Here is a 26,228-nt window from a genome sequence, read left to right as displayed (position 1 = left end):
GAAGGCTCAAATTCTCTAATGACCCACTCCTGCTCCTCAGTCCTATGTTTCTGCATTCCATTCAACCCCTCAAACCTGCTAGCAATGGCTGCCCCTCTTTGTAACTTGTGCGTAATTTGTTGTTCATGTTGGAGACCCAGATTCACTGTGAATACAGGCCCCAAAACTCACCCAGCGACGGCTCACAAAATCCGCTGGTATCACTGATTGCAACATTCCGTAAAAGACCTTCAAGGAAAATAACACCAACTAACTTTCCAATAACAGAATGGGAGAACATCAGAAACAGGGGCAGGCCATTCACATCCTAAGCCGGCCTTGCCCTTCACTAAGACCAGTCTGACCTGCTCCAAGTCTCAAATCTTCCTCAATGTCCAAGTCTACTTGAGCACTTTCATAGAGCACAGAACAAAGAACAGTCCTGATTTGAAGATGCTGGTGTGGGAATGGGGTGTACAAAGTTAAAAATCACACAACACCAGGTGATAGTCCAACAGGTTTCATTGGAAGCACTCGAGCTTTCGCAGCATCGCTCCTTCATCAGGTGATAGTGGAGGGCTCAATCCTAACACAGAATTTATAGGACAAATTTGCAGTGTGATGTAACTGAAATTATATATTGAAAATTTGATTGTTAGCCTTTCATATGTTAGAATACCATGATAGTTTAATTTCTTTCATATGAAAATCACAAAACCTTTTTTTTTAAAGTTGCATTCTCAGGTTAACTGCTAACAAGAGCTCGACAATATGGTGACGGTGTTGCCTCCCTGTGTTCTCTCTCTATGCCATGATGTTTAGATTGATTCTCATCTAAAAGTGAGATAACGGAGTTTTACATGACTTCATGCAGTTTTTGAGCTCACAGTGCTACAGGAATGCATGCAGTTCGGACCTTCATCCCTCGACGTTGTGCCATTTATCTTCTCTAAGATCAGACTAACCTACATGCTTCCATTTACTTTGTTCCATGTGCCTATCTAAGAGTCTCTTAAGTTTCTCTCACGGAAAAGGTGGGGGGGTGCGGCCAGTGTTTTTGCGGAAGATGGATTGTTCCACATACCCTACAAAGAGGCAGGCATAGCTGCGGCCTATGCGGGTGCCCATGGCTACTCCTTTTGTTTGGAGAAAGTGGGAGGATTGGAAAGAAAAGTTGTTCAGGGTGAGGACCAGTTCGGTCAGTCGAAGGAGGGTGTCGGTGGAAGGGTACTGGGTGGTACGGCGGGAAAGGCAGAAGCGGAGTGCTTTGAGTCCTTCGTGATGGGGGATGGAGGTGTACAGGGACTGGATGTCCATGGTGAAGATGAGGCGTTGGGGACCGGGGAAGCGGAAATCCTGGAGTAGGTGGAGGGCGTGGGTGGTGTCACGAATGTAGGTGGGGAGTTCTTGGACTAATGGGGACAGGACCGTGTCGAGGTATGCGGAGATGAGTTCGGTTGGGCAGGAGCAGGCTGAGACGATGGGTCGTCCGGGGCAGTCAGGTTTGTGGATTTTGGGCAGGAGGTAGAAACGGGCGGTGCGGGGTTGTGGGACTATGAGGTTGGAGGCGGTGGATGGGAGGTCCCCTGAGGTGATGAGGTTATGGACGGTCTGGGAGATGATGGTTTGGTGGTGGAGGGTGGGGTCATGGTCAAGGAGACGGTAGGAGGAGGTATCTGCGAGCTGGCGTTTGGCCTCAGCGGTGTAAAGGTCAGTGCGCCAAACTACTACTGCGCCTCCCTTGTCAGAAATACAAGACCAGCCAGTGAACCCCAGGCCATGATTGTGTGTAAAACATCCATTGGCTTCTCTACCTGGCCCAGTAGACTCTCACTCACTCAGCCTGGTCCAGCAGACCCACACTCCCTCTGCCTGGCCCAGCAGATTCACACTCCCTCTGCCTGGCCAAGCAGATTCACACTCCCTCTACCTGGCCAGCAGACCCACACTCCCTCAGCCTGGTCCAGCAGACTCTCACTCCCTCAGCCTGGTCCAGCAGACCCACACTCCCTCTGCCTGGCCCAGCAGATTCACACTCCCTCTGCCTGGCCAAGCAGATTCACACTCCCTCTACCTGGCCAGCAGACTCACACTCACTCTGCCTGACCCAGCAGATTCACACTCACTCTGCCTGGCCCAGCAGATTCACACTCCTTGTACCTCACCAGCTTGTTTCCTGCTGCACACCTTCTCACTGCTCCTCCATTTACAGGTGGCCTCTCTCCCACACAAATTCTGGGGAGGATCAACTTATTTCAAAATTTCTCATTTTTTTAATGGTGCAACTTTTTTCTCAAAGCTGTCCCTATGATTGCTAATTCCTCTATGATGAAGGGTACATTTGTCAATGTATTCATCTGTTATCACCTTGTATTTTCAGCACTGAGTTGTTATTTTTGCTATTTCTGACTTGCCACTTGAATTGTAGGAGTTATTTTGGTTTATTAGCTCATGTCCCTGCCTCTGAGGCAGAGGCTCAGAGTTGCAGTCCTCACCCAAGGACACTACAATCATTAACAAAACAAAACAGGCTGATTATCAACATTCATATTCTTCCTCATAAGTCAATAGTAAGAGATTAGCCTGTAATAGTTTGCTTTGTGTTCGTAGAAACTGTAAGTCAATACTGTGAGTCAATACTGCACTGACCATCCAAACAGCATACCACCTAAACCCAACACTCTCACCCTATCCCTGTAACCCTGCATTTACCACAGCTAATCCACCTAGCCTTTACATCCCTGGACACTATGGGGTAGTTTATTATGGCCAATCCACCCAATCTCCACATCTTTGGGCTGTGGGAGGAGACCCATGTATTTACAGGTAGAATGTGTAAACTCTGCACAGACCATCACTAGGCTGAAATCAAATCCAGGTCCATAGTGCTGTGAGGCAGCAATGCTAACCACTGTGTCACCATGCTACACCTTTGCGTAACATTGTCTTGCATTGAGAGATGCAACAATATATAGTAATATAACTAGATCTGCAATTCCAAACACCAAACTTATGTTATCTGTTCATGGATTCAAATCCCACCATGGCAGAAGTTAAAATTTGAAATTAACAACCTGGAATTGAAAGTTGACTTGACGATGACCATAACCCTTTTATGGGAAGGAAATCAGCTCGTCTTATCTGGTTTGATTTACTTGTGATTCCAGACACACAGCAATTTTGTTTACTCTTAACTACTCTTCGGGCAATTAAGCATTGACACTAAATGCCATCGCCCCCTCCCTCTTCCCAACCCACCCCTTCATGAATGCATGAACAAAATCATGCTGCCTATGAAAATTTGCCAAGTGATTGGGAATTTCATAACATGCATGCACCAGGTTAGCCTTAGGGCCTCAGCATCCATATTGCTGAGATAAAGGAGTTGAATTCAGCAAATAACTCTCCCCCTTTAATGCAGGATGAAGAGCACACCCAAAGTCATAAGTGGGAAGAGATTCCTCATTTTCCAAAAGTGCATGCTCAGAATGATTTCACACAAGTTTGCTGGCATGATTAAGTCATACATAATCCCCACAAAAAGCTGTAGCAGTCATACCCAATGAATATCACTACATTGACAAAATGCATACTGTGCTCAATGACACTTTCATAACTATAGGAGCTGCTACTACATGTCAATGCACAGCCACACTTGAGGTCAAGTTACAGTGGCTGGTGCTGGACTTACTTACAGGTAGTACTCTGCCCAATGGTATATATCACGGGGTTCCATCTTAACAAGCATGGGTTCCCCAAGACTGACAAAAATAAAGAAAAACATGATCTGCACAAGAAGAAAAAACTGACCAGATGGTTGAGGAAGCTATTTCAACTAATTTGAAATGAGTTTTCCACATAAAATGTCAAGGATATCTTCAGATTCACAAAGGCCATACAAGAAAAATACTGTGCCCATATGCTGTTTTGACATTGTTACCCTATTCACCAACATTTCCTCAAAGAAGCATTTGACACTAAATCATTGAGGAGAAAGTGAGGTCTGCAGACGCTGGAGATCAAAGCTGAAACTTTATTGCTGGAACAGCACAGCAGGTCAGGCAGCATCTAGGGAACAGAAGATTCGACGTTCGCGTTGACGGAACGTCGAATCTTCTGTTCCCTAGATGCTGCCTGACCTGCTGTGCTGTTCCAGCAATAAAGTTTCAGCACTAAATCATTGAGGCAATCTTGATGTGCCACCAATATCTGCATCTGTTTTTATAGAACACATAAACCATGCAACTGGGTTCACTTTTGATCATACCACGAACACCCAATTAGATGACTTGCAATGGGATCACCTCTTGACACAGCTCTTGGTAACATCTTCGTTGGTTAAAAAGAAAAGTGTCTCTTCAGTGGAATGATCTCTAAATCCTTGAATACCTCTGATGACTGGGTTGACATACTTACAATATTTGAATCCACAGTTGCAAAGAAATTCTTTACCCTCCTTAATAAACTCTGTCCTGCAATAAAATTTACCATTGAATTGGGGCAAAGAAACTCTCTTTCTTTGATGTATTAGTTGAGAAACCTGCCATCAGGTCTCTACTACTATCTACCCCTGCAAGCCTTCATTCACTGGTCAATATGTGCAATGGGACTTGTACAGTTCCATGCACCACAGAATCAGTCTTATTGGCAAGCCCTTGAATAAAGTCTTAGCCATCTGTAAGCTTACTGCTAAAGTAGGTTATAACAGAGCTATCCTGCATGATAATGGAAAACCTGATTAAATTATCATGAGCTGCATATCACATAAAGTTATGAAAGTTCCTAATAACCTCATGCTAAGCCCTGAAATGTGCCACTCGGCTATCATAGATTATTCTGCAAGGGGAAAGGTATCCCAACAATTCAATAGTGGGTGAAACCAGCCATATTATCCTTCCACTTTGCAGTTAATATGAATAGTATTTTTCAGGACAGGGCAGCTGCCATCAAGCCAAAAAGATATTCTGACTATTGTGCAAATGAGTAATGTTGTACAATCTATAACAACTGGAATTGTGTGTTTAGTTCAGGTCCCTTGCCAAAGGAAGAATTTTTTTTAATTCACTGTGGGACTGGGTGTTACTGGTTGGCTTGCAAGTATTGTCCATCCTTAGGTGACCTTGAGAAGGTGGTGATCAGGGCTGACTTCTTGAATCGCTGCAGTCCACGTGCTGTCAGTTGATCTATAATTCCCTTAGAGGGAATTCCAGGATTTTCACCAGAGATACTGAAGGAATGGCGATATATTTCCAAGTCAGGATGGTAAGTCAGATGGGGAACTTGCAAGTGATGGTATTTCCAAGCATCTGCTGCCCTTGTCCTTCTATTGTGGGTTTGGAACGTGTTGTCTAAGGATCTTTGGTGAATTTATTGCAGTGCATCTTGTGGATAGTACACACTGCTGCTACTGTTGGTGGAGAGAGTGGAGGGAGGCTGGAGTAGAGAAGGCTGAGTGGGACCTGACTGAAGTGTAGAAGAACATGAGGGACACGGATCGAGTCGATATAAACTGACATCGCTTCACTGAAAGATCAAGAGGCAGGAGATTTAGAAGGGCTTTGGAAAATAGTTTACACCAAAGGATGCTTTGCCCTGGATAGTATCAAGCTTCTTGCTGCACCCATCCAGACAAGTAAAGAGGATTCCATCTCACTCATGATTTGTGCATTGTAGATAGTGGATAGTTTCTGGGGAGTCAGGAGTTCAGTTACTCAGCAAGTATTGCTCACCTCTGACCTGCTCTTGTAGCAACTGTGTTTGTGTGGTGAATCAAATTGGGCTTTTGATTAGATTAGATTAGATTAGATTAGATTAGATTAGATTAGATTAGATTACTTACAGTGTGGAAACAGGCCATTCGGCCCAACAAGTCCACACCGACCCGCCGAAGCGCAACCCACCCATACCCCTACATTTACCCCTTACCTAACACTACGGGCAATTTAGTATGGCCAATTCACCTAACCTGGATTAATGCCTGGAATGTTGATAGTGGGGTATTCAGTAATAATAACTTGATTGAATGTCAAGGAGTGACGCTTACATTGTTTCTTAATGGAGATAATCATTTCATGACATTTGTGTGGTGCAACATTTCTTGCCATTTGTCTGGATATTGTCCAGATCATATTGCATTTGAACATGGACTGCTTCAGGTATCCAAGACATATTGGCCAACAAATATCTATCTGCCTTATCCAAGATTAATCTGTTAGCTACAATTGACAGAGAGTGAATCCAGCTGTACCTCTATTCCAACCATTGTCCAATGACCTTTGGACAAAGTAAAAATATAAGGGAGTACTCAATGAATAGCAAAACACTAGGAAGCTCAGAGGAACAGAGGAATCTTCAGGTGCCTAGAGAGAATGAAAAGGATATTCACCAGGTTTGTCTGGGATGGGCCATTTTAGGAATGGAGGGAGGCTGGAGTAGAGAAGGCTGAGTGGGACCTGACTGAAGTGTAGAAGAACATGAGGGACACGGATCGAGTCGATATAAACTGACATCGCTTCACTGAAAGATCAAGAGGCAGGAGATTTAGAAGGGCTTTGGGAAATAGTTTACACCAAAGGATGAGAGCGATCTGGAAAGTACTACCTGGGAGGGTGTTTGAGGCAGTAAGCCTCACAATCTTTAAAAAAATATTCATGCTTGAAATGTTGCAACATTCAAGGCTATAGGCCAAGTGTTGAAAAGTGGAACCTCTGGTGTATGTCAAGTGTAGTTTTGTCAGTGTCACCTCAATGGGCTGAATGGCCTCTTCTGCACCATATGATTTTATGATTCTTTGATTCTATGAATCTGCACTCTATTCTCAGACTGTAAAGATCTGTATTACCTTTCAAAGTTCGGTTGCTTGCATCCCAGTCCTGATTATTGTTGTATGGGTATCTTGGGTTTGAGAGTGCTTACCTTTGAGGGACTGTGTGTGCTATGCCTATACAATGCTGCAAGTCTAACTAGCATTTACTTTGCCTTAGATTTACAAACTACACATACAGTAAGCAGTTGGTTTGCTGGAATGTTCATAATGTTTTGGTTTACAACTTGACATGTACTTTATTGTTCCAAATAAACTCATACATGGAGAAAATCAATCTCCTGATGAGTGATTGATTATTAGACAATTCCCATCAAAACGACAATGATTGATTAAAAAAAAGTTTGTGTCTGTTTTCAGCAGTGTTTCCATTTCTGTAGAATAATGTTAGTTCATGTTGTGAAGGAGATGTTACTTTAACACCAGTGAATACCAACTGTACATCACCATCATTATCTCACGGTGGGCAATGGGCCCAGAGTGAGCTGGGGATGGCCAGCCTTAGCTGCCTGGAGCAGATCAGGGGCAGCCAGTGGCCTGGAGCAAAGCAAGGACAGTGCCCGACGGGAGCAGAATGAAGCTGGCTATTGGTTGGGAACCAGTGGCGCTTGGTCAGACTATGTGGATGCCCTTCCAGAAAGAGTGTAATGTCAATCCCTTTCACTTTATTTCTTATTTTCCTATCTTATAGGATGTATATCTGTCATTAAGTGTATCTTTTGTCTTTTTTTTTCTATTTTTTATGCAAATGTGATGCCATGTGTTGGCGACACTGTACACTTTTCACAGTAACCCTGTCCTTTTGTAACTTGAGTACACATGACAATAAACCTAATTCTATAATAATGTAACGCCGTGTTCTCCCTTTCAGAGATCTTCCCTCTATATCATTGTACTGACAGCATTTTTCTTTATTACACCGCCTTTCTCTACCTTTAATGCTTATTTAATACAATTGGTTTCATTCACTGGGGTGAATGGTTAGTGCTGGACTTCTTGTAAGCGTGCTAATCACCTTGGAAACTATCCTGTCATTAAGGGCAGAGGAAGGAGGTGTGGGTGGAGGGTGGGGTACGGAGAACTAGAACGAGTCAACAGCAGTGTGAGTCATTATTGAACACTGTTTTAGAGAGGCTGCAGTGAAGAATACTATTTCTGAGGGTGAGGGAGCTATTTCAATGCAAACCTGCAGAATGTCAGCCAATACAAAAAAGAGTCAATATTGACATACATCTGCAATGAAGATGAGGGAAAAACCTGCTACTGTTTGAAAAATTTCCATGGGAAGTATGCTCACACTGACTTAATTTGACAATCTTACAACATACTTTTACAGAATTTCCATAAAAAGCCTAGTGGAGAATCATAGAGGGAAATTGTGCAGCTTCCTAGCAACTGTTCTTCCACTTTCCAATGCCGATGCTTTAATGGACCACTGTTGCCATGCCAATATGTTTGCCCTGTGACCAATAATTATAGGAAGAGACAAACAGCAAGCGTGCTGCAAACATAAGGTAGCTGCAGCCTATATTTTCACAGATTTATAAAGTGGCTAGAGCGCTCGGCATTTGGCTGAAACACATCTCCTTTCAGAATCCTCACAGAAACTTTGCAGTTGTTCAAAGGAAGGGGATGTACACAATAAATGATAAACTGGTATGGGGTCCACTCTTCTGAGAGCTTTGACATTTAAAATAAGCTTAGTGCTTTGGAGATTGCAAAGCATTTCGGAGCCAATAAAGTATTTTTGAAGTGTAGTCATTGTTGTAGTACAAGGAAACTGTATCACAAATTGCGCTTAAAATGCACACAACGACATCCTGACAGAGCAACATATTCTCTTCAATATGGCAGGTAAGATGTCACCTTCTCTTACATGAGGCTGCAGAGAAAATTCACATTGAGGAAATAAGATCAAACAATCAGTCTTTCTGATGCTGCACCTTCCCTGTGTTTAGCAGGAGCATCACACTCCAAGTGTATTGAACCACACCCAGCTTTATACGTCCACACTTACAACATAGACTGGGATGTACCTGCTGTCGTTGTGTGCATTGTGCATAAATGAAGAAGTTGTAAATATAAGATACCTCTGTCTGCTGCTGTCATTGGGACTTCAGGACTGGGGCACCGAGTCACTTTAGAACATAGAACATTACAATGCATTACAGGCCCTTCAGCCCTCAATGTTGTGTCTACCTGTAAAACCAATCAAAAACCCACCTAACCTACATTATTCCATTATCATCCATATGCCAACCAATGACTATTTAAATGCCCTTAATGCTGGCGAATCCATTACTGTTGCAGGCAGGGCATTCCACGCACTTACTACGCTCTGAGTAAAGAACTTACCTCTGATATCTGTTCTATATCTACCACCCTTCAATTCAAAGCTATGTCCCATCATGCTAACCATCACCATCTGAGGAAAAAGGCTCTCAATGTCCACCCTATCTAATCCTCTGATCATCATTGTTTCTCCTGAGACGGTTTTGTCAACAAAGAAGAAAAAGATTTCTTGTCTGTGCTGAGCCTCAAGAGCATTAGTTCAGCAGCAGGCCAAGGCACCCTATTTCATTCATCACCAGGAGGTCTTTAATAGAAGGCTGGGTTAGCACCTACTGAGTGGAGAACTAGCAAGAGTCTCACATTGCCTCTTTTCAGGAAGGTTCGACAAATCAAGTGCCAATTAAGCATCAATGGGCCTTCCCGAGGATCAAAAATGCCACAGGCACAATCCCAATCACCAGACAAACCAGGACTGGAAACCTTTCATTCCTTCAAAAAGTCACCATCAGGCCAATGTTCTGCATGCTCCCAATGCCTGGGATCACCAATGGACACAGGGCACAGTTGAGTGATGTCTGGAGGGAGTTTATGGGTTGGGGGAATAAGGAGAGAATGGGGAGAGTGGTTAGCTGCAATGATACTGAGTGTCTCTGAATGAGAGACACTCTCCTGGAAGCAAATTAGCGACACCAATATGGTTTGCTGCTTGGATTTCCTGCTTGACACCTCCTCCATCTGCCACTCGGTGATTACAGCCAGCAGAGTGAGGTCCCGAGGGTTGGCCCAGAAGCCTCAGTTGGCAGTTGGCTTAATTAGGGCAGTGGAGGGAACATGGCCATATTTACATTGGTTCATCCACTACCAACCCCACCACTCCACCATTCCTCCCCACAACTTTCAACCAAAATGACTAAATGCTCCAGTCAGCAAACTCACATGAAAGACATTAAATTCTTCTCTCTGTTCAACAACTGGAAATAAGCTGTCAAGCTGAGAACACTTTCTACTGTTTCATTCATCCATCTGTGCCGAAACTAGATCCAGCTTTTCCTGATCTTTGCTCAGAGTAAGCAAGTGTGACTTCTGAGGGCGAACATTATGAAAATGCCATTAACGTTTTAGATGTAGTTTTGCCAAAACAAATTGACTGGAGCCTTTCAAAACCAATTGTGCAGTAAACTTAATTTTAGCCATTAAATTAAATGGAGCTGTTGTGAAACAAAGATTATTAACGTTGCTAAATCCTGCATGTGTCCTTGAACTAAACTCAAATATGAGTTTTTAGACAAGCACAAGCATGCCAGAACATTAACTATAAAACAGAACCTTTTAATCCAGACAAAGTCTTGGCTTCCACATCCTTCAGTCCAACATCTTAGCTCATCTAGCTGTCTGGTGCCATTCCTTATCATTCATCTTACTTCAAGCCTTAATGGATGTTACTAACTGCAGGCACTGACAGATAGTCACTTCAGGCACAGACAATTGCCACAGGGTCTGACAGACAATCGCCACAGGCTCTGACAGGCAGCCTATAGGGCTTTCATGATCCACTTGCCAGCTAATCAAGGAGATATATGGTAGCCACATCATCAGGTTTTCTACCTGAAGGGCCAGGACCGAACTTTCAAAGCAAAGGGAAGAGGAGTCCTAAATTGAACCAGGTCTCTTATCATTGAGGCAGATGGTTTGCAGTCATCTTACTGCTGTACAAATAAGCTAGTTCACTTTTTTTACAGTAACACTGAGAGAAGATTTAGTTTTATGAAAGTTAAGAGTTCAATAAGTTCCAATTTTCTGGAACTCAATCATTACTGACATTGGAATACATGCCATTTGAATTGTACTTGGAAGTTAGCATCTATTGTACTGGCAGTTATGATCTCTGATTACTGGTCAGAATGACCATTTAAAATAAGTAATATGTTTTCCCCCTTGTTGCAAGGGATTTGTTTTGCAGTGTAATTAACCACTAGGGCACTTTAAGTCAATTAGAAACATTTTATGTTTGCGAAAAGTTAAATCAAGATTCAGGTCTTGTATTCTGTAGTTAAAAGCAGCTATTCAAAAGTATTTAAAACAGTTTGTTGCCTGCACTTTATGCTTAAACTCCTAAAGAGTGTAAAGCTAATGACACATTTAAAATGCACAGAAATTTCAGCCTACGAACAGCAGTGTGGAACGCTCAGTGCAAGATGGTTGCTTCACTCAGTATGATCCTCCAGTTTGTGTGCTTGGAGCTGGAGATTTCTGCGGGTGAGCTCAATAATCAGCTCCCCAGCGTGTGGAAATTTTCTAAGCGTATCATTTCCTGAAGGGAAGGCAAGTTACTCTGTAGCTTCAGCTCCAGCAAGGCTGATAAAACAAAGCCACGTGCCAGCTTGCCACGGACTCTGCAGGTTTATCCTCTGCTCTGCAACCACTTAGTGTTTGTTTTTCAGCCTTCCTGCATCATCTATGCAGGGCTCCAGGCTCTTTGTTAGTCCTTTTATTAAAACGTACTTGTGTCAATTCAAACATCTTCCCGTGTTCTGTCAAAAGCTAAAGACTCTTTATTTTAGTAAAAAGCAAGATCACTGCAGCAATGGTGCTGTTTTTCTGAATAAATACTGTGTGCAACTTGTGCCATGAATACATTTTATTATTGACAGGTAATTTAAGAGGGCTTACATTAAAAATTAGGATCAGTGAAGTGCAAAAAACAAAATAAAGAAAAAATATTTATTGTCACAGCCATAATCTCCGATAACAGAGCTTCTGTTTTAATTAAATACATTTAAACATGAATAAAACTAGCCCTGAAATGCCTGGATGATATTTATTTGTAGTACAGATTGCTCTATGTTTGTAAGGTTCTGATGGATTCGTACTCTTATAGATTTCTACCCTATTGATTTAAAGCTACATTTGCTTGAAAGGAGCTTGAATTCATCGCAAAACTATCCAAATTTATTTTCAATTGTGCTACGAAATATGAAAGTGTATTGTACCTTCAATTAAAATAAGAGACTGGGCTCTCTCCATGCAAATTTATCATGTAAGGACAAGATAAACAGAATCACCTTGCTTTCTCTGAATCAGCTACGGCTATATTTTGTTGTTCTGAATTCACATTGGATGTTTGCAATTCTGCCTGCATTGTGGTTAACACTATGCGAAATGGAGTCACTTAGTAATCTATTGATATGTACCAACTGGTACTGAAGCCTAGATTTAATTCTTCATTCTCACCAATAGGTTTTTAAAGATGTCACAGCTACATAGGAACATTGGAACAGGAGTAGGCCATTCAGCCCCTCGAGCCTGTTCCACCATTCAATGAGATCATGGTGGAACTGCGGCCTTGCACCATATATCTACTTTTAGCCCATATCCCTTAACACCTTAAATCTACCTCTGATTTAAAGTTAACAACTGATCAAACATCAACTAACATTTGTGGACGAGAGTTCCAAACATCTACCATTCTTTGTGTTCAGAATGCTTCTGAACACTTAGGAATAATGTGGCCTTAATTTTTAGATTATGCTCCCTATTTCTAGAATCTGGCATTGGAATTAGTCAGACAGATGGTTTCATATAATTGGCAATTACCATTAAAACTAAGGAAAAGGAGTCAATGGGTTAGCGCAATGGCTAAAGCAAAGCAGGCAAAACAGAGACATGCAAGAGAATTCCTTGAAGCCTGCCACTCAACCGGAACTCAATCAATAAATACATTGAACTGGACCCCATATATGAACTACTCAGACACTGAACCAGAAGCATGAAAAAAAACAGAGACACTTAAATGCCAGGCAGGACAGACCACCAACACCTTATCAAAGACACACTGACAATGTCACCTAGCGAGGCAATGAAATGTCTGCAGAAAAATGCACCAGCTCAGCGAATGAATCTATGAGCACAGTGGCTGAGAGCCGAAGCTCTGGAACTCCTGCCACTAACATTTCTGTCTCTTTATTGTACGCCCCTCCTTAATGGCATTTCTTAAAATCCAGCTGCTACCAACTTTGCTACTATTTGATTACGTGGTTTGTTGTGAATTTTGCTTGATAATCACTCATGTGAAGCACCTTGAACTGTTTTACTATTTTCAAGGAGCTACGGAACTATAAGTCATTGTTGTTCTAACTTGCCTTTGTATTTCCATCTCTGGTAGCAAATGTCCAATATGCAGTAATTTTGGGGCACTCCCAATCCAACATCTACCTTATTATCTTAAGCATTCAGAGTTAGTTGAATTCAATTTTTGACTTTTGAGTTCCTTCATTATGAAGTAGTTGTGTTCATGAATGCATATGACCAACAGTTTTAAATATGAGAAAGAAAACTACTTGTAAGTGACTGTGATTAGTAATGATGTGGAGGTGCTGGTGTTGGACTCAGGTGGACAACGTTAAAAAATCGCACAACACCAGCTTATAGCCCAACAAGTTTATTGTGAATTACTAGCTTTCAGAGCGCTGCTCATTCATCAGGCAGCTACTTGATGAAGGAACAGCACTCAAACGTTAAATAACCAAATAAACCTGTTGACCTGGTGTTTTGCGACTTTTAACTGTGATTAGTAATGTTACTCAAAAGCCTAAAACCAGAGTAGTTTGGAAGATAAAACAAATCCCTTTCCTTACCTCAAACCAATGATTTTGACTGATTATCACTGTTGTAAATTAAGGAAATGCAGCAGCCAATTTATGCACCCATACATTTAATGAACTGCCCTTTGTTTTATTACTGTTAGCCAAATATAAATGTTGTCAAAACACCAAAAAAGAACTTTCCTGCCCCTCTCCAAATAGCAAGATCTTTTTAATCCATTTTAAAAGGCAGATGGGGAAAAGAGGGTTGGAGTTTAACAGCAGCAAAGTTCTGTTATAACTGTACCGTGTGTTGAAGCTATATCAGGAATACTGTATACAGTTTGCTCCCTCTTTGCAATAAAAGTTATATATTGCAGGCAGTTGAAAAGAGATTCACTTGGTTGATTCCTGTGATGAAGGGGTTGGCTTATCAAAAATGGCTAAGCAGTTTAGGCCTTTATTCATGAGCATTTAGAAGAATGAAAGGTGATCTTATTGACACATACAAGATTCTAAGGGGGCTTGACAATGAGAAGTTGAGAAGATGTGGGGGAATCTTAAACTAGAGGACATAGTTACAGAATGGCGGATAATCATTTAAAATTGACATCAAGGGATCTGGTCTCCCAGACAATAATAGATTTCTGGAATTCTCTACCGTAGAAAGTTGTGAAGGTTAGATCACTGATAGATTTAGAGAGGAAGTATGAAGATTTTGAAACATTGAAGAGAGGATAGCAATGTTCACTTGACACAAAGGAGGAGCTCAGGCCTGGACCAGATCAGCCATCATATTATTGAATGATGGGTCAGACTTGAGGGGCTGAATGGCATATTCCTGCAGCCATTTCTGATGTACTAATGCTCATTTAACATCTCATCTGAAAGATGGCACTTCAGGCAGTACTCGGTGCTCCTTCTGTAGGATAGTGAATTATCAGTCCAAATTAATGGCTCATAATGCTGAAGAAATGTTTCAAAACATTCTTTCCTGAGATAAAGCAGTTGCAGTTAAGTTTCAGAAATCTTTATTGCCATGAAAAGGTGATGGTGAGCATTCCTTTTGAACCAGTCAATTTTTATTTATGATACAGGTACACCTATCACAATCTTAAGGAGAGGCTCTATTATCTGAGCCAGTAAAGGAATAGTCCTATAAACCTATGTCAGGATGCTGAACGCTTGGAGATGGTACTATGCGCATGTTCCAGATAGTGAAGGCGTTAGGTTCATATTTGCTGCTGAGAAAGCTGTGGCAAATTTCTGAAGTGGGAAATGGAGATAATCTACACTGCAGTTCTGTAAGTTGACAATGGAGGGGTGAATAATTAGACAAATGAATGGGTTGCCAATCAAACAGAATACTTTGTCCTCAGTGGTGTTGGCTTTTTGGAGGAATTGCAACTGCGATCATCTAGGCAAACTGGCAGTACTTCATTACACTCCCAAACTTTGACTTGAATGTGGTAGAATGTCTTTAGAGAGATTGAAAATGAGTCACTCACTACCAAATATAGGGCAACCTCGATTATCCAAACGTCAATTATTCGAATTTCAGTTTATCCCACCAAGATCTCAAGGCCCATAAAAATGGCATTACGAAACTCAGCATTCAGTTATCAGTTAAACGGCATTATGATGTGCATTGTTGAATAACCGGCACTTATAAGTTACTGCTTGTTTACAATCAGATAAGTTATCCGAACGATCAATTATCTGACCAAAATACACCCTGCCCTTCTCGTTCAGATAATCAAGGTTGCCTTGTACCGAGCTTCTGACCTCTTCCAATATCCATGGTATGCATGTGTTTGGCAGAATTACACTTCGGACAAATTATATCCCTCAGGATATTGATCATGTGGATTTAGTGATGGTAATATAGTCGAAAGTGATGGGGAGATCCGTAGGCTCTATTTTGTTGGAGATTCATATAAACTAATATGTATGTATCACAAATTTTATTTGTCTATTAATAGCCCATTTCAAAGGCTGTTGGATGGAGGCAAAGATTGCTGTCTGAACTGCAGGGTCTATGACTCTATGACCCATGAACCGAACACTGCAATCATCAGTAAACAGCCTCATTTCTGACCCTCTGATTAAAGAGAAGTTATTTATGAATCACATCATGACCACTGATCAGAACCTCAAAGGACTGTGGACATTTTAAAGTTGAAATTCTAAAAGACGTATTTCTTTGTTAAAAAGAGGAGTGATACAACCAAAAATGGTTGCTGATAAATATTAGTGTTTGTCTGGACACAGAGAGAAATCAAGAAATTTCACTCCTGTAGATGTGAAGAGATCTCCAAACGACAACCATTCAGAGGGGGAAGAAGTGAGTTAAAACAGACTGATGTCTGATGTCTTGTCACCACAAGAATAATGGAGAGATGATGACCTGCTCAACACCATACTACCCCTGATAGATTATGTCCCAAACAGTAGACACACTCTGTGTTTTAAGTTAAAAATCACACAGCACCAGATTATAGTCCAACAGATTTAATTGGAAGCACACTAGCTTTCGGAGCGACGCTCCTTCATCAGGTGATTGTGGAGGGCTCGATCGTAACACAGAATTTATAACAAAAATTTGCAGTGTGATGTAACTGAAATTATAGATTGAAGAATTGATTGTCTGTTAAGCCTTTCATCTGTTAGAATACAGTGATAGTTTCACTTCTTTCATGTGTAAATCACAAAACCCTTTTTTTAAAAAGTTGCATTCTCGGGTTAGCTGTTAACAATGGTGATAGCTAGACAATATGTTGAAGGTGTTAGCCTCCTGTGTTCTCTGTCTATGACCTGATGTTTAGATTGATTCCAATCTAAAAAGTGAAATAACAGAGTTTTACATAAATTCATGCAGCTTTTGCGCTCAGAGTTCTATATGAATCTATGTCGGTTGTGGAAGGATCCTTTGGGGCCCTGGACGGAGGTGAGGGGCGAAGATTTTACACCTCTTTCGGTGGCAAGGGAAGTTCCCAAGAGTGGAGGGTGGGTTTGTGGGGGCGTAGACCTAACGAGTGAATCGCGGAGAAAATAGTCTCTGTGCAATGCTGAAACGGGTGGGGAGGGAAATAAATCTCTGGTGGTAGGGTCTGACTGTATGTGGCGAAAATGGTATATGATGATGGATTGTACCCAGAGATTGTGGAATGGAAAGATAAGGACCAGGGAGTTCTATCCTTATTGTGGTTGGAGCTGTGGGGTTCAAGGGTGGAGGTACAAGAATTGGAGAAGATGCACTGGAGGGCATTGTTGACCACATGAGAAGGGGACATTGCCGTCGTTGAAGTAGAAGGCTAGCTGAGATGTTCTGGCATGGAATTGCTCTTCTTGGGAACAGAGGCGAAAGATTTGGTAGTAAGGGATAGTGTTTTTACGGGGTGGGGAGGGCAGTGGAAGGGGGTAAAGATCAGGTAGCTGTGGATGTCGGTGGGTTTGAACTAGATGTCAGTGTTGAGTCAGTTGCCGGAAATAGAGATGGAGGGGTCCTGGAAGGGGAGGGAAGTGTTTGAGATAGTCCAGGTGAACCTCAGGTCAGGGTGGAAGGTGTTTGTGAAACTGATGAACTGTTCAACTGCCTCGTGGGAGCATGAGGCAGCCCCGACACAGTCATCAATGTAGTGGAGGAAAAGGTGGGGAATGATGCCAGTATAACTACAGAATGTAAACTGTTCCACATATCCAACGAAGAGGCAGGCATAGCTGAGGCCCATGGGAGTGCCCAGCGTAGGGCTTGTCCATAGGGGATGGCTGTTTTAATATGTTTTGGGTGGAAGCTGGAGAAGTGTAGCATTGTGAGGTTGTCTGTGGGTTTGCGGTAGAGTGTGGTGCTGAGGTGTCCGTCATTGATGGAGACGCACGTGTCCAAGAATGAGACAGACAGTCGAGAGTAGTCCATGGTGAGTTTGATGGTGGGATGAAACTTGTTGACTACTCTCGACTGTCTGTCACATGAAAGAAGTGAAACTATCACTGTATTCTAACAGATGAAAGGCTTAACAGACAATCAATTCTTCAATGTATAATTTCAGTTACATCACACTGCAAATTTTTGCTATAAATTCTGTGTTACGATCAAGCCCTCCACAATCACCTGATGAAGGAGCGCCGTTCCAATTAAGGACTATAACCTGGTGTTGTGTGATTTTTAACTTTGTCCACCACAGTCCAACACCGGCATCTCCGAATCTGTGTTTTAACTTTGAACAATACACATACAGGATCAGTTTCAGTGTTACTGCAGTCTGTTTGTAGGGCAGAATGCTTATTTGTGTACCAGCCTAGCTTCGAGCGTCAGCATATTGTGAAGATCAAAGTTGAAGAATGGTCTATATTTCAGATCCCCTTTTCAATTAACTAATAAATAGCACCTCACTTCATAGCTTGGTCACTTTCAGAGAAAACTCCCAATGTTTTCACATTTTTGTGTTATTTCCAGTGTTTTACAGCCAGCTGCACTGTTCCTCCTGGATGTCTTGCCGTCTACAAAGAAAATCTGACTACTTCCTGAGAATGATGGTTCTTCTCCTCAAAAGAAATCCCTGTTTTCTTGCCTGACTGCTTTCTGTTTACATTTATACACTGATTGCCTTTATCCTCAAGTTCCTCTTCTTGTGGTTCTTCTTTTGCTGTCAGCTTTTACGTACCTTCCTTCGTGCCCGTATTGCTTCCAGGTCAAAGGTTACTGGGTCAGATGGACCAATATTTAACATTATCTGAGAAAATTGCAAGTGATCACCTGACCATTGATGTAAACAGTGAAAAATCCTTTTCAAATATTCTTTTTAAAAATTTCAATTTCAACAAAAATTTGAAATAGATTACAAATGTCCCTTGCTTCTGGGTTGATGGTCATCAGGAGGTTTATAACTCAATGGGTAATGAAAAATAATGGAATATCAGACTGATTCACTCATGAGCAAAATCTTCAGGCAAAAATCAACTTATCACTAATTTGAAGCTCTGGTCAATCTCTCCCCAGAACATTGAATTCAATCGGAGTTGAATATTTGTGACACAATGACAGATCTAACTCCGATAAGTGAGGATTGAAAATCCTGGGGAATTTCTAATGTACCAGAGAAAACAGGATTAAAATTTAAAAAGAGAGTGGCCATGACTAAATTTGAAACATTATTATTAACATTGTTTACACATCTGCACATCACTTTAATCCTGAAACAAAAGCGACATCAACTCTGAGTTTAAGTATTTTTATGTCTAATGGTACGTATCAAAGAGATGAAAATGTCAAATCTAAAGACACTTTTGACAAACTTAGTCTGAAAGCACACTATTAAGCATTGGTAGAACAGTATAATCACCAAAGCAACATTATGCATTCATCTGTTATTAAGGCAACATTTCATAGGTATTTCAACTAATCATATTATCAATGTTCATTGTTTAAACATTAATACTCAAAAATAAAAAAGTGAAAGTGTTAATAACAACTCTTTCCTATAATATTCTTGAAAAGACCTAATTCATCTAGTGATTAGCTGGGCCTTTAGAAAGAGCCTAGCTTTCATTCTTGATTGAATTGAACTGGCTGAACCCAGCTGGGAAAACGGGAACTGTGTTATAAATGTGTGTTACAGTAGCACACTGCCATCTAATGGTCAATGGTGGGGTTGGTGGATAAATATTTAGTGCCCGGAGAAAGAATTTTTTTTTCAAAATATAATGTGGCAGAGAGCGCTCTGAAATTCAATCAAATAAGCTACAACCATTTAACAATTTAACTGAATTAGGGAAAGGTCAAGCCTGTTGTATGAGGTAGTGGCTCTAAAAGGGTTCATGTTGCGAATGCATGAAGCTCCACACAAATTGATGCTTTTATAATGCCTTTACTGGGAATAAGAGAGATTCTATATCCACAGTTCTCCTCACAGCTTTGCCTCACAATGTTAAACAAACTAATGTAAATTGTGTCTGATCATTACCATGCAAAAAAAAATCATGTTTGAGAAAAGAGCCTCTTCTTGTTGAGACTCCACAGTGGTCATCTACTACCCTAAAACAAATTAAGACGTTAGAGCCAGTCAAAGGAAAGAGGACTGTTTCCAATGCCCTTATAGCCACAAACACCATTAGGCTCTTCAGCTCTGAGCACACTAATCAAGGCTGACACTTCAATATAACAGTGAGGGAATGCTGCATTATAAACAATGTAGTCTTTCAGATTTGATGCTAGACTGAAGTCCTGTCTTCCTTCTTAGGCAAATGCAAAAAGCAGCTGCATACCACTTTTATAAAGAAAGGCAAGGATTTTACACTCTGGTTTCCTAGCATTTATTTTTCAATCAACATCGTGAAAAAAATATGATCTGTTCACGAACCTATTTAATGTGTACATTAGCTGCTTCATTTCCCATGTTGCAACACTAACAACTCTTCAAGGTGTTGCTTGGGTAAAATCCTGAAACTCCCTTTCTAAGGGTATCGCTTATCTACCTTCAGCAAACAGACTGCAGCAATTGAATAAAGGAGGTCACAATCACCTTCTCAGGGGCAACAAAGGACAGGTATGAAATGCTGTCTGAGCTGGCACTGCTCATATCCCAAGAACAACTAATAAAATTGTCTGTAAAACACATTTGCAAGTCAGTGGACATGAAAGGTGTAATGTAAAAGCAAATCATTTTTTTTCTGTGTGATGAATTAATCGGGGAAGTTAGGATCAGTGATGACCCTCTCCCCATAAGCCTTCAGTTGACTGCCAATATGAATTTCTGTGACTCAAACATGAAGAGTGTCTCTTTAAGGAAGACACCTCATGATGACTGACACACATGGAACAATAAATCAACAAAATAATCATACATGTGCAAAGAGAGAAGAAGAACTTTAAGAACAGTTCCAGATGTGTGCTATTATCAGCACGCCCTGATCCGATCAACAAATATTGTGCCAGCTTGTACCAACATGTGTAATAGGGAAAAACAGAAGTGTAGCTGCAGGCAGGACAGGATTAACAGTTACATGATGTAGCGAAAATGTATTTGGAAAATATACAGAGGGAATAATGGCTGGTAGGGATAACTGGTGGGAATCAGAAAGAACATAGCAGAAAAGTACGATATTAACTGAGTCAGAAACAGTATTGTTGACTTCTGATGAAAGGTCATGGACCTGTGATAGAGGCTCTGGGGACCTTTAAAGGTGGGAGACAGGACCTGGACACAGGAGTCCTACACCTATTTCCCATAGATTCTATCGGATGGTCTAGTGGCATTATTGCTGGCCTGTTAATCCAGAGACCCAGGTAATGTTCTGGGGACCCAGGGTTGAATCTGGATTAGTGGTGCTGGAAGAGCACAGCAGTTCAGGCAGCATCTAAGGAGCTGCTCCTTGGATGCTGCCTGAACTGCTGTGCTCTTCCAGAATCTGGTTTCCAGCATCTGCAGTCATTGTTTTTACCCAGGGTTGAATCCTGCCCTGCAGATAGTGGAATTTGAATTCAAATAAAAAATCTGGAATTAAGAGGCTAATGATGATGTAAATCCATTGTTAATTGTTGGATAAACCCATCTGGTTCACTAATCATTTAAAGGTCTGGTCTGCATGTGACTCCAGACCCATTGCAATGTTGTCAAGTCTGAACTGCCCTCTGGCAATAAATGCTGGCCTTTTGAATGATTTTCTTTGAAAAAAGGAAAAGGGCAGGATACGGTTCAATATCAAGTTCAAACAAAAGCAATATATGCTGGAGAAAAGATCTTACTTTGCAGTGTGGGCACTGCCAATCCTTAGCAAAGGTAACAAAATGATCTTGAAGGGAATTTAATGTTTTTAATACTCTTAAGTTGTGAAGGCATTTAAATGGGGCCAGTTTTTAAATATTTAAAAAATGTGCTGTCCGAGAAAATTGAATAAAATCTATCCTAACAATTTCAGTAGCAGTTTGCTGATGTAACTCGAAGTGTAGTATTATTAAGCTTGGCTAATTTCCACAAGTTTTATTATGATGTTTGAATAGGCACAGTGTAAGTTTCTCATTTGATAGCTCAGAGCTTATTAGAGAATTATTTGTCTCTGATACTGAGTTTTGAATGAAATATTTTATAAAGGATTAAGTGCTTGAAGAATTTAAATGTATTAAATGGGCTATCATAAACACATCTTATTAAATATAATAAACTCTGTCCTAGAATTTTATTTTATTTTATTTTATCCCATCATGGCTCCTGTGGGTCGGTGAGGGAAACTGGGTGATAAAGCCAAAGTTCTAAAGATGTGGGAAATCTGAAATAAAAACAGGAAATGGTCGAGAAACCCAGAAGGTCTGACAGCACCTGTACAGAAAGAAAGTGAATTAACATATTAAATCTTCTTTGGAACTGGATACTTGGTGAGTTGGCATGGAGAATATATGGACACCGGGTGATAGGTATGGGGGAATAGAGTTGGCATTAGGTGTTCATAGCGTCTGTGGGGCATAGGGATGGGTACAGTGTGTGGGTTGTATGATTTAGCATGTAAGAGCTTGGCCAGCACATGGGGAAGTGAATAGGTTGAGGGTTTAGGGTGAATTCCAGATGTCCTAATGCTAACCAAAAAAAACTGGAACAAAGGCATCAAGAATGTACTCTGTGTCCAAAGGGATCAGGCCTGATTCCATCCTATAGCTGCTGTGCCATCATCCCTTGCCAAACGTTGTGTCAGTTAGGCCACGATTTCTCTGAAGTAAGTGCACCGAGTCAGGATCAACTTTCCTGCAAGTTAACTCTGTTTCTCTCCCACCTGTTGCATACTCCTTACATTTTCTCTTATACTTAAGATTTTTAACACTTGTAGTTTTTTTTTGAAGATATAGCATCTCTACGCATTGAGATAAAGGACAATAAAGGATCAGTTTCACCATTAAAAAAAAATTTATTCACCATCAAATAGTGGAAAGCAATGCAGGAGAGAAAGAGGAGGTGTGTACAAAATGTAGAAATGCAACCATGGAGAGTTTCAACTAACCCCAAATCAATTCACAAGGAGAGGCCTGTGAAGAGGCAGGAGGGCTATAGATGCATTGTGTAAAAAACTCCTTTCTGACCAATATATAGGAAATTCAAAAATTGAGGAAATACTTTCTTGTAATTCAGAATGAACTTGAACAGATCTGAGAGCTGACATCGGATCAATGCCTCAGGACTAGTGATTGTAACGTAACATGTTTGGTAAGGTCCTTTGAGAAAGTGCAAAGGCCAAAGTAATAAATGTGAAAACATCAACTCTAAATGAACAAGGTTGGCGCAACAGGAAGGAACTTGAGACAAATATTTCCCACAGTTGCTGTAGTTCTTGTTCAACATTTAAAGTATAATTTTATTTCAGAAGCAAAAAGTTCAATGAATAAAAAGAGTCTAAGAAAATGCCGCTAGGAAAAATGCAATGTGAATCCAAAGGTTAAGGCTCATGCAAATCAATGAATGATGAGCTTCTCTATGATGCTGTGTTAATTTTCATTGTAAGCATCTCTTACAAGCCACATTGAGGTTGATCTCAAGACCAGGAGGATTAGGATTAATAGGATCTTTAGGATCTTTAATCCTAAAGATTAGGATTCTTTAGTTGAAGAATTACAACCGGAACAAATCCCATCAAACTGAACAAAGAATGATTCATTCATTCATTCATTTCATTTACCTTTTACTTGGCTCCTTGCCTTTAAATTAACTCCTTTTAAGACATAAATGCACTTGGGCTGAGAAAAGATATCCTTGAAGAAATAGATCCTTTCTGTGACCAGACAAGGGAGGGACTAAATTAAGAAGGCAAGGTCATTCATTCCTCCTCATCCCAAAACATAACCTTTTGGGGGTTTCCCACTCGGAATATTAATCAATTAGTGACCCTCACCTGGGAACCAGTTGTAACAAGGCCATGCTGGAGGGTCTGGGAGTTTTAGTTAGGTGGTCAGGTTGAGTTTGTCAAATTAGGATGGGAGTAGGGAATGGCCAAGGGGAGTAATCAGTCAATCATATATTTACACAGGAGTTGGACCAAGCCTTTTCTACCTATCATTTCCCGAGTAACCATTTCAAGTAAGTCAGTCTGATTGTAGCTTCGGGTTGGAAATATTAGTAGATTCCTGGGAAGCAATGGAATTGTCCATGATTCATTCAACATCCCAAACAATCCTAAGGAGCCAATATGTTGGCACTTACTTGGAGCTCGGCAGGCACTTTGCGTTTCCCTCTTGCCACCTGGAGACTGGAAGATCTGGGTCAAGATAATAATCATGGATCTTACACTTTCCCATAATTACATATTTTGATAAGTCTTCTGCATAGAAAGCTGCTAACTCTTTTAAAGCCTTCCAAAGTGATACGATAACTTCTTTACTCATCTATAATCGTCCAATGTAGATTGGCTCAATGAGGAATGGCACTGATCCAGTGCACAGATGAGATGTCTTCAGACACACTGCGCTCATGCAAGCCTATAAAAAGAAAGGACTTATATCACATGCTAAAGAGACAAAATGAAGCAAACTGGTAATGAGCTATAGACAATTGGAACAGAAATTATCAGCACAGTGGCACAGTAGTGGGCACTACTGCCTCACAATGCAAGGGACTCAGGTTCAAATCCAGCCTCAGGCAAGTGTGAGGAGTTTGCACATTCTCCCCGTGTCTGTGTGGATTTCCTCCCACAGTCCAAAGATCTGCAGGTTAGGTGCTAAATTGTCCTTAGTGTCCAGGAATGTGTGGGATAGCAATGGGAAATGCAGGGTAGCAGGGTATGTTTGGGTGGGATGCTTGCCAGAGAGTTGGTGTGGACTTGTTGGATCAAATGGCCTGTTTCTATAAGAGAAATTGTGCCTGTTATTTTTGTTTTTTGTGTGTAAAACAAACACTGTGCTTACCAATATCACAAATGTGATCTGCATTGACCTCATAATCACTAGTATTTTGATCTTTGCTAATTTTAGGCAGTCCTGCCCAGTACCTTAAAACAACAGGCAACCTTTACCAACATTGGTCAAGTTTAGAAATGGACAATAAAAAGGGCTCTGTCTGCACTAGGCCTCAGTAGTAAAATTTGAGAAAGATTAGATGTTGCAGCCACTGTGCAAGTTCCAACTAATATCAATCCATCTAATCAGTGATTCTTAAAGGTGATCATCCAATCCTTTCAGTGTTTTTTTGCATAAATGTATGGGCCATTTTATGTTTTTTTTTGTTTCCAAAATGCATTAGAATTAAAATTTATATTTTTCAAGAATCTTTGATGTAATGACATCCCAAGATGTTTCACAGGACCAAAGCATGCAACAAAGCTACGTAGGAAATATAAAGTTCGATGTCCAAGGCTTGGTCACGGGACTGGTTTAATTAGTGTCCTGAAGGACATAAAGAGGCAAGAAAAAAAATAGGTTTGATATTCCAAAGCTTCGGGACTGGTCAACTAAAGGCATAGCCACCTGTGGTGGAGCAAATATGGCTGAGAAAGCAAAAGAGATCATAATTTGATGAGCACTGATACTTCTGAAGATTATGGAGTTGGAGGAAATGACAAAGGTAAGAAGGGGAAAAGCCATGGAGAGCTCCAAAAAGGATGATAATTTTAAAATTAAGAAATTGCTTGACTGGGAGACAATGGGGATCAGCAAGCACAAGGGTTAAAGGGGAACCAAACTTGCTGGAAGTCAAGACAAGGCAAGTTTTTAGAAAACTCAAATTAGCAACTTGCACTGTAAGACTCGAGTCTACAGGTAATAGAGGCATGGATGAGGATCAGCTTGTACTTGTCCATGTTAAGGTGCATTTTCCATTATTACCACTGTTTTTTTCTGAAGTCTTTTATACACATCTTACTGTTTACCAAACCAATTTTCATTTATGCTGTGTCATTAATGTACTAAAACTTTCAAAGTGCTTTAGAGAACCAATGTCAAATGTAATGTAAGCACTCCTACATTGCTGTCATCAAAACAAATGAAGTCATAGAGTCATAGAGATGTACAGCACAGAAACAGACCCTTCAGTCCAATCTGTCCATGCCAACCAGATATCTCAATCCAATCTAGTCCCACCTACCAGCACCCAGGCCCCTTAGGTCTCTTTTATATCTTTCCCCTCTCACCCTAAACCTATGCCCTCTAGTTCTGGACTCCCCCAACCCAGGGAAAAGAATTTGTCTATTTTTCCTATACATGCCTCTCATAATTTTGTAAACCTCTATAAGGTCACCCCTCAGCCTCCAACATTCCAGGGAAATCAGCCCCAGCTTGTTCAGCCTCTTCCGATTGCTCAAATCTTTTCTGAACCCTTTCAAGTTTCACAACATCTTTCCGATAGGAAGGAGACCAGAAATCCATGCAATATTTCAACAGTGTCCTCTGTTGTCCTAACATCTAAGCTTCAATCATGTGGACTCATAAATATCATAAACAGTCCAACATGTTGTTTTATGGAATGAAATTTGTGAAGGGACTGATTTCTAAAGTGATGAAAGGAATGGAAAATGAGGATTAGGCAATTCATTTCAGTTGTGCTTTTTATGACTACAGGGATTAATTAAAGATTGAAAGATGG

The sequence above is a fragment of the Chiloscyllium plagiosum genome, chromosome 14 (assembly GCF_004010195.1).
Source record: "Chiloscyllium plagiosum isolate BGI_BamShark_2017 chromosome 14, ASM401019v2, whole genome shotgun sequence".
Classification (NCBI taxonomy): Eukaryota; Metazoa; Chordata; class Chondrichthyes; order Orectolobiformes; family Hemiscylliidae; genus Chiloscyllium; species Chiloscyllium plagiosum.
Note: the sequence above shows the minus strand (reverse complement) of the source record.